Raw genomic sequence first — 15,857 nt, 5'->3', positions numbered from 1 at the left:
TGGAGGCTGAACCAGATAAATTTGAAGTCCCCTAAATGTAGGATTTTGTAATTCTGTGATAAATAGCTTGTTTAATTTCACTGCACCCGTGAGCAAACACACACACACACACACACACACACACACACACACACACACACACACAACAGTTTCTTCAACTTTATATCTTTGCCTTCCAAGTGTTTCTAGGTTAATTTAGGGGGAAAAACAACCCTTTCTTGATTATATTTATGATTACCATTTCTCTCCACCCTCTCATCCTATTCATACCAGAAGATGAAGGGTAATAGTGATATTCATAGTAAATAAATATATATATATATATATACATATATATATATATATATATCAAGGAAAATCATCTACTTTGAAATGAATTCAGACATGAAAAGGAGCCTCTATTAATATGAAATAATGGAAAGAACTGGATAAAATTCCAAGACTTACATCTGAGTTTATCCTCTGATATTTCTTAATACTCTAGTCATGTGACCTTAATTTAAACAAGCCACTTGCTATCTCAGAATTTGTTTGCTCAGCTATAAAAATAGGTAATAATACTATCTACCTCACACAATTGTTCATGGAGAAAGTGTTTTGTATACCAAAATTTGATTTTTATTATCAACTTCCAAAGCCTTTGAAAATATTCAAACTCTTCATTTACTTTTTCTTCCTTTAATCAAATGTTATTTTATCACAAACACTAGTGATCAAGAAAAATGCATCTATTATTTTCACCACTGTCATATTCTCATTCAATTTTAATAGATTTTTGTTTAAGTAAAAATTAAAATAAAAATCTATATAGCAAATATTTATCAAGCATCTTTTGTGTCCAGAGCCTAGAATTATGAGGACAACAAAAAAAAATTAATGAGACACAGTCCCTTTCCTCAAGGAGCTTGGAATCTTGTTGAGGAAACAAAAATATGTTATGTGAAATAATAATCTTTATTTTACCTACTAGTATTAAATATTTTAATAAACAACTTTAATAATGGCAAAGAAGACATGTTTATCAAATTCACAGAAAACTCAAACCTAGAAGGGAATACTAGGCAACTAGACAGTAGAGTAGGAGAGTGTTAAAACTTATAGGAAGATCTGAGTTCAAATGTAAACTCTGCTAGTTGCATGATCCTGAGAAAATACATTTTCTCAGCTTCCTCATCTATAAAATGGAGAAAATTATAGCATCTATTTCACAGAATTATTGTGAGCATTAAACAAGATCACATTTTAAAAAGTATTTTAAAAAAGTGGTAACATTATATAAATGCTAGTTAACATGTAGAGTTCACCTAGGTTTAAACTATATGATTGACAATATAAAATGAAAATTAATAAAAGAATTAGTATTAGAACTTATTTCCCCCAAAAGAATCAATTTCATAAATATAGTATGTGATTGCTGTGGTTGGATAGTAGTTTCTCTCAAAAAGATCTTGGTGTTATTTTTAGCATACTTCAAGTTCAATGTGAGCAGGTTCTCTGTTGTAACAGTCAGAGGTTAATAATGGATTAGAATTCTAGAATTCTTTAAAAGAGTCCTAATAATCTAGGAATTAGAGAAGTGATGGAATGCAGTTGTTTGGTTGGATAACACCAAGAGAACTATGTTCAATTCTGAGAACTATTTAAGAGGAAAGTACATGGATAAGTACAAGAATGTACAGAAAAGGGTAAAGAAGATAGTGAGGAACCTCAGATTTTGGCCATATGATGCAATTGATAATGTTTAGTTCAGAGAAGGAAAAAAGAAAACATGGTTTCTCTCTCCATGTATTTGAACAGTTGGCATATAGGAAAATGACCTAGAAAGCAGCAATGAATAGAAGTTAAAGAAAGTCGAATTTAGGTATAATTTCATTTAATTGTATGGATATTGTGGAATGAATTCTGCTTTAGATTTGAGTTGGAATAGATGGCCTCATAAATCCCATTCAACTTTGCAGTCCTGTAATTCTAGTAAAAAAATTAACTCAAAATCATTATTATAATAGACAAGATTGTAAAAATGGTGTTAATAATTTAATCATGTGATAATGTTTACTTATTATCAGACAATACATCTGTTTTAGGGAGAACAGTTTTAAGTTCAGATGCAACACTAGAAGACTGGCTATAGGGTTGTGATTTAAAAAAAAAACAACTTTAATTTTTTAGAAGAACTAAATACCATGAAAGGATGGAAAGCTGCATAGTATAGTTAGATACTTAACACTAATGAAATCCTGGGTCCTTTTCAGTATTGAAACAAAGCACTTTCAGTTTCCAATCAGCAACCAAATAGTTATTTTCTATTTTTTCATTGAAATGGTAGCATTTTGGCTCCATTATGGGCTAAATTGGTTTTTATTAGGTAATTTAGAAGTCTATCATTTATAACATTGTTTCTATGGGATATATTTTGTTTGGAGATTCAAACAAATTACATACAAGCAAACTTTAGGAATACTATTCACTTGTTTATTGGTGACTTCCTGTATACTCTCATATACAGATAGGTGCATTAAAAAAGGCAGCTTTTTGTGATGTTTGAGCTTTTTAAAAAAGTTTTAAAATGAGGAAATAAGAGATTTTCATCTTCTAATGAATTGACATTAAATCCTGCTACTGAAATTCTTCTTATACTATTAAATTTCTCATTAAAAATCTTTTGAGTCATTTTGTCAAATTATTTAAATAAAATGATATGTGTGACAAGCAATGATTGGCCTTACCAGATCTAAAATTATATTATAAAGCATCAGTCCTCAAAACTGTCTGATATTGGTTAAGAAATAGAGTCATGGATCAGTGGAATAGATTAGGTGCAATAGCAGGAAATGATTGTAGTAATCTGCTGTTTGATAAACCCAAAAAGTCCAGCTATTGGGATAAAAACTCTATCATAAAAACTGTTGGGAAAATTGAAAGTTAGTATGGAAGAAACTTGGATTAAATTACACCTAATACCAAGGGTACGATCTAAATGGATACAAGATTTTATACATTAAAAACAATATTATAAGCAAACTAGAAGATCAAGGAGTAGTTACCTCTCAGATCTATGGAAAGGGGAGCAGTTTATGGCTAAGGAAGAGATAGAGAACATCATTAAAAAAACTGGATAATTTTGATTAAATCAAAAAGCTTTTGCACAGACAAAACCACTGTAACCAAAATCAAAAGAAATGTATTAAATTTGGAAACAATTTTTGCAACTAGTATTTCTGACAAAGGATTCATTTCTAAAATTTACAGAGAACTGCATCAAATTTTCAAAAAAAAAACAAGCCATTCCCCAATTCACAAATGGTCAAAGGATATGCAAAGGCAATTCATAACTGAGGATTCAAAGCAATCCATAGTCATATGAAAAATTTCTCCAAATCATTACGTATTAGAGAAATGCAAATTGAAGCATCTCTGATATATCACCTCACACCTCTCAGATTGGCCAATATGACCAGAAAGGACAATGATCAATGTTGGAAGGGATGTGGGAAATCTGGGACACTAATGCATTGCTGGTGGAGTTTTGAACTCATGCAGCCTTTCTGGAGAGCATTTTGGGATTATGCCCAAGGGCAATAAAAATGTTCATACCCTTTGACCCAGCAATAACGCTACTGGGTCTATACCCTTGAAGAGATTATGAAAAAGGGTAAAAACATCACTTGTACAAAAGTATTTATAGCAGCCCTGTTTGTGGTGGCAAAAAACTGGAAATTAAGTGAATGTCCTTCAATTGGGGAATGGCTTAAAACTGTGTTATATGTATGTCATGGAACACTATTGTTCTATTAGAAACCAGGAGGGATGGGAATTCGGGGAAGCCTGGAAAGATTTGCATGAACTGATGCTGAGTGAGATGAGCAGAACCAGAAAAACACTGTACACATTAGCAACATGGGGGTGATGATCAAGCTTGATGGACTTGCTCATCCCTTCAGTGCAACAACCAGGTACAATTTTGGGCTATCTGCAATGGAGAAAATACCATCTGTATCCAGAGAAAGAATTAAGGACTTTGAACAAAGACCAAAGAGTATTACCATCAAATTAGGAAAACAAGCTATATTATTATGTAATTTTACTATCTCATACTTTATTTTTCTTCCTGAAGGATATTATTTCTCTGTCATCACATTCAACTAAGATCAATGTATAACATGGAACCAATGTAAAGGCTAAGAGAATGCCTTCTTGGGGGGGGGGAAGAATAGGAAAAAAATGGTAAAACTCAAAATAAATAAAATCTTTTTAAAAGTGAAAAAAAATTAAAATAAGGAAATAAGAGATTTTAATCTTCTAATCAAGAGACATTAAGTCCTGTTACTGGAATTCTTCTTATAGTATTAAATTCTCATTAAAAATCTTTTGAGTAAATTAGTCAAAATTGTTTAAATAAAATGATATGTGTGATAAACAATGATTGGAAAACCCAGTCAGAAGAAAGTTACCAAACATTTAGAGAATCATTCATTCCAAATAATACAAGGATGTTTCTCTCTTAAAAAATAAAAACAAAGTAAGCAGATAACCCCAGTAAAATCTGAGAATGAACAGAACAGGAACTCCAGGAAGGGAACAGACAAGGTTAAGTGTTTGAGTGATGGTTAAGTGATGTCAAATTCCACTTGTCTTGTTTTCTTAATGCACATTGAATATTTTCTTATCTATTAGGAATACTTCCAGAAGACAAATCTGAAAATAAAAATCTCTCATGCCATTTCTTTTTTTTGGTGTGACTGGCGATTCTCAGCATTCTTGGTATCTGCATTTGGCTTCTTCACATAATCATTCCAACAAACTATTATGTGTCACAAGTTAATACTTCTTTTCATTTGAGTTTCTCTTTTGTTTTTAAAATCTTTTTTGTCCCCAATCAGTCTGAAATACCACGAAAATTACCTGTCATTGTAGCTCATAGTTTTTTATAAATACATGGTGCATAGTAATAGTACAGAACAGTCAGTACTAGGCACAGTAAATCCTTGCAGCAAACCACTCTATTCCAATTCCTTTTTTTAAATCTACATAGTTATAGTGTCTGGCAAAGAAATGTTGTAACATTGGAAACTATGGAAAAGAATAATTAATTCTGTAAAATACATTGTGTTCTTCCCTTCAGCTTCCCCTTCTTATTTTCTTTTCCTCACTGTGCCTCTTTTTTTCACTTTCCTATTCATGTGTTTTTCTTCCTTACTTTTCTGGTGTTCTCTTACAATTTTACTTTATTCTGTTTCCATTATTTCCTCTTTTCTATTTGTCAGTTTTTTTAAAAAAAGCTAGTTTTATCCCCAATTCTATGATGCTTTTTTTTATATCTTCGCTTGTTCATATACTTTTTTAATTTCATTTGCTAGCCTTTGTTCAATTACTCATACATACCCTTTTGTCTCTCTCTTTCCATTATTTTATTTTCTAACTTCCAGCTCTTATCTCAAATCTTCTCTCCTTCTCCCAAGTCTTACTGTCTTTGAAAATTGGACTTTGCAGAACCCTCTACCTCTCTTTTGTTTTTTTCCTTTCTCATTCTTGAATTCTCTTATTCTCCTTTCTCTCAAGTTACAGCTGTTTTGGTTTTGCTTTTTGAATTCCTTATTATCTGTCTGCCCCTTATCCCAGGTATTTTCTTTTATTCAGGTCCTCACTCCTTTGTATATCATTCCCTGCTCTTGGTTAGAATAGCAACTTCTTTTTTTAACTTCTTAGATATTTCAGGCTTTCTCTGTTATAGATTACAGATCTTAGTGCATGAATAGCTAAATGTTCTTTTGTTTCCTTTCTCTTACCCTCTCTAATAAGAGGTTTGGCTAGAAAAGACAAAGTTATATTCTGTTCAAAGTCTCATCCCCTAAAGATACTGTAACAAATAACAATTAGATCTAATAGTAAATGCATAGCACAACAATAACTAGACAATAATAGCTTTAAGCTCAGGGCTTTTTGTTTTCTTTGCCTTTCTGTTCTACTATTTATAAAAATCCATATCTTGAATTCTTTATGTCTGTTACTGTTCTATCCCTACTCATATTACTCAATGCTTATTTATTTGCTGATTCATCAACTCATTGATTTGTCTCTGTAAAATGCCAACTTTTTAAGGGCAGAGATTTTTTCCTTTTTTTCTTTGTACCTAGCAGAGTACCTTTCATATAATATGACAGGTACATAATAAATACCTTCAGTTGAGTTGAATTCGAATCAATTAAATCATAGACTATTAATAGGAGAAAGAACCTTTCAAATCATTAAGGCCAACCTTCTCATCTTTCATATGATGAAATTGATATCAAGAGAGAATAAGTCATTTGCTCAAGGTCACATAACTGTTCTGTGGCAAAAATAGTCAGTCATTAATAAGCACTGATTAAGAGCCAAATTCTTTGACTCTTAATCCTCACTCTGCAATCCAATGTGCTCTTCTTACTTTCTTGTTGACACTTCTACTTTCTGTGTTTCACAGTTCTACCACTACCCTCTATTTTATATATATATATATATATATATATATATATATATATATATTTTCCCCTGCTTCATGTCCTAGAAAATCATAAATGGCATCACCATGAACAAACAACATGTTATAAATAAGTTGTGTCAAATTAAAACTTTAATGCCTGGATTATTTCAGTTTCGTGCACTTATTGTCATCTGAATTTTGTCCAGACATTTCACAAATCAACTCTGTCACAATATCTTTATTGAGATGCTAAACAATATGGAGCAGATGATACTACTTTCAGATCTACAATTGATTAAACAATCACAATGGACAAGTATCAACATCACCTGAAAAGAAGTGTAGAAATGGACTTTGAAGTAAATAACTGCATGGAACAACATTTTTGCCTAGAAATTAATGAAGATATGTTTGGAAAGATGATTTGGGGCTCAGTTATGGAAAAATCTTGAATCGAAAGCTAAGGAATTTGTACTCAGAGCCATATTATTTTAGAGTATGAAGGGAGATTACAGGTTATGTCTTACCACTAACAGGAACTTTCTAGAAAATTTATGATCAGCGATTATCCAGTTTCGGTTTGAAACCTTCAAAAAATGAGGTTCTCAGTATTCAACAAAACAAAACATCATTTCAATTCAAGACAACTCTAATGGTTGAAAAAATTCATTTTTTCATTTATCAAAAAAAAATCTACCTCTATATTTTACATTTGTGCTATTCCTGCCTTCCATGATTTTATAATATGACAATCCTTTTTCCATATAATATCTCTTAATGCATTTGTTTAAAAATATCAACTTTCCTTTACTTTTTTAAAATTTCCTGGTTTAGTTCTTGAGTAAAATCTCATAAAATAATGGTTTCAGAGCCCTTCATCATCTTGTCATCCCTCTTCCTATTGCCAATTTTCCCTTAAAATGTGGTGCCTAAAACTGACCACCTCAGCTGTAGTTTTACAACTAAATAGTATCTTTAGTGAACACAGTCTTATTAATTTGGCATACAATTTTATTAGCTTTTTTGGCATATCACACTGTTGACTCATTCTAGACTTATGGCAAGCTAAAATTCCCAAGCCCTTTCTTGTGAAGTGCTGTTAAGCCAACTCTTTCTTAAATCATACTTGTGAATTTGATTTTTTAAAGCCTCAGTGAAAAAATTTTACATGTGTTCCTGTCACATTTCTTCTTGTTAGCCTATGTCCATCTTCCCAGCCCAGTGGAAACTTTCAAAATCTATGTCATTCAGCATATTAGTTATCTCTTACAGCTTTGTGTCATCTGTTAAATTGAATAAGCATGCCTTATCTGTCATTGAGATACTTTTTAAAATGTTGAATAGATCATTCTGATTGTAAGCATGTTGTAATTGAAGTGCAAGGTTGGAGTCAGAAGATTTCCAGTCTGTTCAATTTAGCAAGTTCTTTCAAGGCCTCAATTTCCTAATCTGTAAATTGAGAAAAATTGAAAATAGAAGACCTTAAAGTTTCCTATAATCCCATAATTTCTGTGGCTAAGCACAGAGTTCTGCAGCACTCAAATAGAGACCTGACTTCTATTTGATTACAGACCATTAATCAACACCATTGGGTATGACTGTTCAATCAGATGTAGATTCATCAACCATATTGCTAATTGACTCACACTGGAACACTTATCCACAGGAATATTATTGGAGACTCTGTCAAATATTTTTCTGAATTGAAGATATACTTATGTCAAACTGCTTTTACCAATAGGGCACTGCCAATTTACCAACTTAAAGACCCTGTCAAAAAAAGAAATGTCATTTCTTTTCTCTGAGTCTCCTTTTCTTCACCTATGAATTGGAAATATTAATACCTGATCTACTAAGATTGTTCTAAGTATTAAAAAAAAAACTTATTACATTTCCCCCCAAATTCTTCCATTCTTCTAAATTTTCATAGTTTTATGAAAGGCATAGCTATCCTTACCCACTTAGATTCAATATTAACTCTATTTTTTTTTCCGTTCTCCCATGTCTAATCAGTTTCTAAGTGTTTTCAATTCTACCTGCAAAATATGTTTCACATTATTGCAATGATTTTCTAATTGATATTTCTGTTTCCAGCCTCTCAGGTATTCAACCAACTTTTCACTCAACTGTCAAATTAATAATCCTAAAACACATTTTTGAACATTTCTTCTCCACTAATTTTTTCCCATAACTTGCTATTGGCTCTAATATAAAATTCAATTTCTGTAATTTAGCATTTATTGTACTCCCCACACTTACCTTTCCAGTGTTATCCCATTAACCACTCCCCATTCTATTGCAACTGGCTCGCTAGCTTCAATAAAGGCAGTTTCAAAAGGGATGAATCATTAGGAATTTACAAGATCAGAAAAATAGAGATGGATTAGACCTCATGGTCCAAATAGGCTATTCCCTCCCCATTTTAAAGATAAGATAAATCTCATAGAGATGAAGTGATTTATCAGTGTCATACATATAATAGAAAGAAAAACTGAGATTTAACCTTACTATTTCAAATCCAACAATCTTTCCATTACATTAGATCTTCTCAGTGGGATCCCTATGTAGCTGTATTTCCATAGTTATATCATTTTGGTCTTCTTTCAAAACAAAGAACAAGAACCAACCAACCAACTAATGCTAATAAAATGCCAGTTTCTCCTTATAAGAGTCATTAAGCTATGGTCCCATTCTTAAGATAAATTTCAACTTAAAATATATGTATAAACATGCTACCATACAAAAATATTTTGCCCATCTCCTCTGGGAGAAAAGTGTAACTTTTTAGGTACTTGGGACTTGTATATTTCTTTTCATCCCTTTTCTTTCCTGTGGGAATAGAAAAGTAAAGACTCCTGAAATGCCCATATACCTATTACATAAGAGGGGCTGGTAAAAAGAAAACCAGGTATCTGAATGAATATATTCAGCTTCTATTATTCTCCTTCATGTTTTCCTGGAAGCTTTGAAAATATTTTCTTCAGACATGTGCTTGTGTTCTCTGAATCTAGTGATATGGAGAGCAGAAGGAAGAACTCCCTTGGCAGAATAATAATATGCAAAACAATTTTGAACCATTTAGGGCAGATTATGAGGGCCAAATTCACATCAAGAGCTCTGAATGGGCTATTATGTAATATAACATAATGTAATAATTATACCTTATATTCTTATGTTACTTTTTGATTTTCAAGTAACTATTTCATTCCATTCCTATATTAATCCTGCCTATTTGCCAAGGCACACATATTGTTATCCCCATTGTACATATGATAAACTGAGTCACAGAAGTTGTCATTTGCTCTTATGCCAAAACATGCTATGATGCTTACAAATCATCAAGAAAAGTTTAAATCATGTTATATAATACTTTAATGAAGTAGAGAAATGTCAATATATTTGGAGATTTTCACCAAAAAATCTATTTTAGTACTGAATTAATGTGAGGTAAGCATAAGAAAAAAAGTCTCCTATGTTAGCTACTATAATTTAAAACGTTAATGTGATAGTTGGGGAAATAGTCAAGTACTGATTTAAAAAAATCAAATAACTCCAAGTTCGCTCTCATATGTGAAACTTATGACTGCCCCTCATCCCATCTGGGGCTTTTGGCTACAGAAAGACATTTCATTGCTCACTATCAGTTATCCAGTCCTTACTGTATTTTAATCACTGAGCAGGTGAAAATCCATTTAAGCCAGCATCTTAGTCACTTGCTTTGGCATGTGTTTTCAGATAACCCTTCCCTAAAATCTGGAGTGTCTCTACTGATAACCAGAGGACACTTAGCTTGCAAACATGCACAAATACATATATACTTGTATATTTGTGTGCATGTATATGTATATTATGTGTTTGTATAGTAGCAACAAAGCCCATGAGATAATGCAGAAGTGGTGGGAAGCAATTTAGATTAATTCCTTCCAGCCAGATCCAAAAGTAAATTAGGAAATGAAAACAATGTTACTCAAAATATTGAAATAAAATCTTCTATCTCTCCCTAATTAAGCAGAACTAATTTGATATCTCAGTTCCCTGTCCAGTACATTCACAGATTGAATCTTATGTGATCACATTGTTTGTTATACTTCACACATTGTTTCTGATATGCATACAATGACTTAAAAAGAATTGAAGCAATGCTACTGTATGGAAGTATTTGCCTACAACCATATCCTTGGTCCTCCTCCCAAGAAAAGTTACATCCTGACTATACACCTTCACTTTTTTCAGAAACCAACAGGGGTAGGGATATTTTGCTGCCTGAATCAGGGTCACAGATTAGCACCAATGGAAAATAAGGAAGGTTTCATTGTTCTCAACTCGTCCTTCTACAGACACCCCCAGAAGCCATGTTAGTTGTCAGTCATTGGTCACGCCTCTGGGGTGGAACTGGGAGGATACACTGTCTCAGACCCTCACCACCTCAGCAACCTGACTGTTGCCAGGATTTGACCTCAGAGAACACAACACACTGACCCAAAGAAGGTCAAGGCAGCCTCACTTGGGTGATATGCCTTCCAAATGCTGCTTCATCTTATTAATGCTAAGGCATATACCCTGTGCCTAAGGTGACCCCAAAGATTAAAAAAGGCAAACACTGAGCAATGACAACATTTGAATTGAAGAGTTATAGGTTTTTAAATTTAGAAGAATCTTTGGGAGTCAAACATTAATTAGACCCAGAGAGGTAGCATCCCTTATCTAAGATTATAGAAACAGTAGCAGTGTTGGAACTAAAATACAGGCTGACTAATAATGACTAATAATGACAATGTCATTTCTATTAATTTTTCATCTGATATCAATAGGATTTAGTTCAAATGGTAGTTTTCCACCTCTCTATTCTTTCTTTAGTTCTTGTTTTCCTTAAAGCAACTTCTGATTTCTTAGTCATGCCTTAATGAACTGGATAGCATTCTAGTAAAATAGGCCTCACATATCACTTTGACCATGTGACTCACTATAGACCCATGAATGAATCACTTGTTTTATATTTTTAACTGAAAGAACTGATAAAAAGATATGCATTGAATGATTTTTCATATATGCGTGTGTGGGTATATGTGTGTGTGTGTGTGTGTGTCTAATTGTAGCCATTTCTAGAGTAGGAAGGAAGAAAAAGGAAAATAAGAAAATTACATAAAACTATTATATATTTACAAGGAATAGCAAATTTTACACAATAGATCTGCAGATTCATGTACAATCATCTTTTTTCCCCTATTCTACTATGTTATGAAAATGTGTGGTTTATTTCTTAAGTTTAGAATAAAATGAAGAAAAAAATTAATATAATTTCCTCCTTGCTTCCTGAAAATTTAGGGACTAATGAACTAACAAAACCCAGAAAGAAAATCATAACTTCTTTTTAGATATTTTGGACTTGCTTATATCTTTTAATTCATTTTCTTCTCTATGTGAATAGAAAAGTGTAAAATCCTGAGGTTTCTTAAATGAAAGTAGATAATTATCATACAGCCTCTGAATAAGAGAGGTTGGTATAAACAAATGAAAAAACAAAATCTGATAGGTAGCACAGTGAATATACTCAACCTCCTAGAGGTCATATATTCAACTCTAAGTAGCAAGAGAAACCTGTCAACCTTTGATTCAGAATGGTAAATACATCCTTGTCCCCAACCTTACATAAACAAAAGACCACAAAGTTCAGTTTTCAGGTGAATGTAAAAGAGTTTAATCAAGGATTTCAATGTTTACTTGCCAAAATAAACAAACAAACTACATAAATGAATGAATGAATGAATAATAAATAAATAAAGCAAGCCCCTTCCCTGAGTAATACTAGCCTTATTCAATGAATATTTATCAAATGCTATTTCTCCCTTGCTTACATTCCCCTGCTCTATTTTTGTCGTACTTTGAATCATAAATAAGATTCTCCAGAATGTTTCAAGGCATAGCAAATCAAATATACAAAACTTCAAGAGCAAGAAATTCCTCATTTATACTTTCAGCAATTGTGTAAGCTGAAGAAATTTTCTATTAGTTAAATACTAAATTATTCTACTCCAGTGTGAACTCCTCTTCCTTTAGAACCTCTTGAAAAAACAAGAGGAACAAATGACTATGTTATGTATTACCATCCACCCTCTACAAGGGTGAGAGAAGTGTAGCACCTTCATCTTAAGTAAGCAACATAGATAGATAGATAGATAGATAGATAGATAGATAGATAGATAGATAGATAGATGTGAAGACCTCTGAACCAGTCAGATAGGGAACAAATTTTCCCAAGAGAAAATGGTCTCAAGAGTAGGTGACAAGTTTTCAAGCTTAAATCATGTTCCTGGGTAGAAATCTAAGTATTGTATTACCATTCATCTTCAATCATTAAAAAAAAAAAACTATTTCATTTAGAATCAGATCACCTAGTTTCTAATTCTTGCTCCACCACTTCTGTGAGATTAGAGAGGAGGCATGTGCCTCTTCTGTGTTTATTTTCTCAAATGAGAGAGTAGACAGGATGTTCTCCAAAGCTCTTGCAGTCCCCAATCTAAGAACCTGTGGGCATTTTGATGAATTGTACTGGTTCAGCCTTACCTACCCATAAGAGGAAGATAAAATTTTTTTCTGGTATACACACACACAAACACACACACACACACACACACATATATGTATATGCATATATACACACACACACACACACACACATATATATATATATATATATATAGATAGATAGATATATAGATATAGATATAATTATTTACATAAAAGCGAAAATAGCCTTTCCCAAACTTACACTCTTTCATAGAGGACTAGTATTTTTTTTGCTTGCCATTTATACAGTTTGCAAAGAGTAAAACCATGTTCACCTGAAACATCTGATTAGGAAGTCTAATTAATATTTTATGAGATTTGCAATTAAGGCTCTATATTTAGCTTTGTGTATGCACAAATCACTGTTAACTTTACTGCTTTGGATTAATATTGTGACCAAGGTCTATTACCTTTTCTTGTATTTTAAAATTTCAGCCATTGCTGAAACCCTTCATCAACGATATATATATATATATATATATATATATATATATATATATATATATATATATATATAACTTAGATTTTTAAAATTTATTTAGTACCTATTTGCGTGTTGCTTATCAAATATTCTCAAACCTGTGTCTACCTGAAGCCAAAGCAAACCCACTGAAAAGTGAAGAATGCAGTCAAACTGTCGGTTAATTGTCTATATAAGACTTTTTTTCATGGTTAACAAATATGCACAATAAAACAACATCCTACATTGACCATGATCAAAAATTTATATCACCTTTTATAATTTGAGATCATCACATCTTTGACAGAGGATGAGTAAATTGCTTGGGTATGCAGGAGCCAATCTCATGAGAACTGATTGTTAAATTTTCAAAAATTTTTGAATTTCCAAAATCAGGATTGATTTGATTTATTGCTTTGTTGAAGGTGTAGGCATAAAAAGTGAGAAGAAAATGATAATAATGCAGATTTTAAAGTGAATAATGTGAATTTCTCCCCATTCCCATAGGCCATTTACTAGCACATTACTGGTAACATGCTTTATCATTTTTCCTCTGGATTTGTTATTGATCAGTGAATTGATCCATTTTAAAGTTATAGAAGAATTAAATAAATTTGTTTTTGTTTTTTGTTTTGAAAATACATTTACCTGGTGCAGTGGAAAGAGTGGTAGATTTGCAATCAGAGAATTTGTGTTTAAATTCTGGCTTGGCCGTTTTATGTCCTGGATGATTTGGGGGCAAGTCACATAGTCTCTCTAGGTTCCTTCATTTGAAAAGTAAAGGTATTAGATTCAATGACCTTTGAGGTCCCTTTTCAGATCCAAATCTATAATTTCAGTGTGCTTTTTTAATCTAGACCGACTAAATGGTTTAATTTTATGTAACTATTATCCGTTTGTTTTGGGTGTATGGATTTTGTCTCCTCAAATAGATCATAAATTTCCTCAAGAGTAATGTTTGTATAGTTCTTTCCCCATAGTGTCTATATCTATATACAGTAGATGTTCAAGAAGTACTGACTGAATGAAAGAAAATAAGTACATTTTAGATTATTAAAAATTTAGTAGATAAATGATATAGTTGGAAACAACATAGAATGAATGGTACAAAATGTTCTGTATTAGAGTCAAATAACTTGAACTAAAATACTAACTGTTGTTTATACTCTGTGTGATCAAAGAAAAACTACAACCTTTCAGGACTCAGTTTCTTCATCTGTAAAATGAAAAAATTAGATTAAATCAGATATCCTTAACCTTTTTTTTCCTGGGCCCCTTTGACAGTCTAGTGAAACCTATGGATCCCTTCTCATAATAATATTTTTATTACATAAAAAGAAATATTGTTGGTGTTATTCAGTCATTCAGTCATGTCCAAATCTTTGTGACCCCATGGACTATAGCCCACTAGGCCCTTCTATCCTTCACTATATTTTGAAGGCTAAGTTCACGTTCATTGTTTCCACGACACTATCTATCATCTGCTCCTCTACTGTCACCTTCTCCTTTTGCCTTCAATCTTTACCAACATCAGGGTCGTTTCTAATGAGACTTGTCTTTTTTAGTATATGACAAGAATATTTATGCTTCAGCTTCACTGTTTTACTTTCAAGTGAAGAGGCTCAATTAATTTCTTTAAGTATTAACTGATTTGATGTCCTTGATGTCCAAGGGATTTTCAAAAGTCTTCTCTAGTACCACAGTTTCAGAGTCAATTATGTAGCACTCAACTTTCCTTATACTTCAACTCTCATAACCATATTTTGCTACTAGAAAAACTATACCTTTAACAATAGAGACCTTTGTCAACAAGGTGATAACTCTGCTTTTTAGTTCACTATCCTGATTTACCATAACTTTCCTTTAAGATGAAATAAATAGAATTACAAATGAAATCAATTATTCTAAAATACTATTATCAAAATATTTTTAAAAACAAGTTCTCTACCTTTGTGCTGTGTCTTTAAATTCCAACTCCTATTATCCAAGATGGAAAATGAGGTAAGATATAAATTTTGGACATGATAAATGTGAGAATTTTGCTTGAATATGCATAACTGTTATAAGGGTTTTGTTTTTGTTTTCTTTTTCCCAATGGGGAGAGGTGGCAGGAACAGAAGATAAGTGCATATTAAATGAAGAAATAAAATTTTAAAAGTTAAAAATTAAATCATTTTTTGCATCTTCAGAATAGTATGAGTAAGAGTGGATGCTTTTGAGTTTCAGTGAAAGATGAATGCAAAAATAGTTAAGATTTATATTTTTGCATTATAATCTGGCATTGATTATAGCAATGAAAAAGAAAATTCAACTTAATTGTGTTTACATATGTATATAAAATGCTTTTCAAAACTTAAAGTATTTTATAAA

At 32.0% G+C, this 15,857-nt stretch overlaps 1 protein-coding gene across 1 annotated transcript in view; it reads left to right on the top strand.

The window, feature by feature from the left end:
* The window catches only part of B3GALT1 (beta-1,3-galactosyltransferase 1), an 802,587-nt gene that overhangs the window by 160,702 nt on the left and 626,028 nt on the right, over positions 1-15,857 (top strand). The window lies entirely within an intron of this gene.

Source organism: Macrotis lagotis, chromosome 1 (genome assembly GCF_037893015.1).
Source record: "Macrotis lagotis isolate mMagLag1 chromosome 1, bilby.v1.9.chrom.fasta, whole genome shotgun sequence".
In the NCBI taxonomy this organism is placed as follows: Eukaryota; Metazoa; Chordata; class Mammalia; order Peramelemorphia; family Peramelidae; genus Macrotis; species Macrotis lagotis.
The sequence above is the reverse complement of the archived record's forward strand: the minus strand, read 5'-3'. Positions and strand labels throughout refer to the sequence as shown.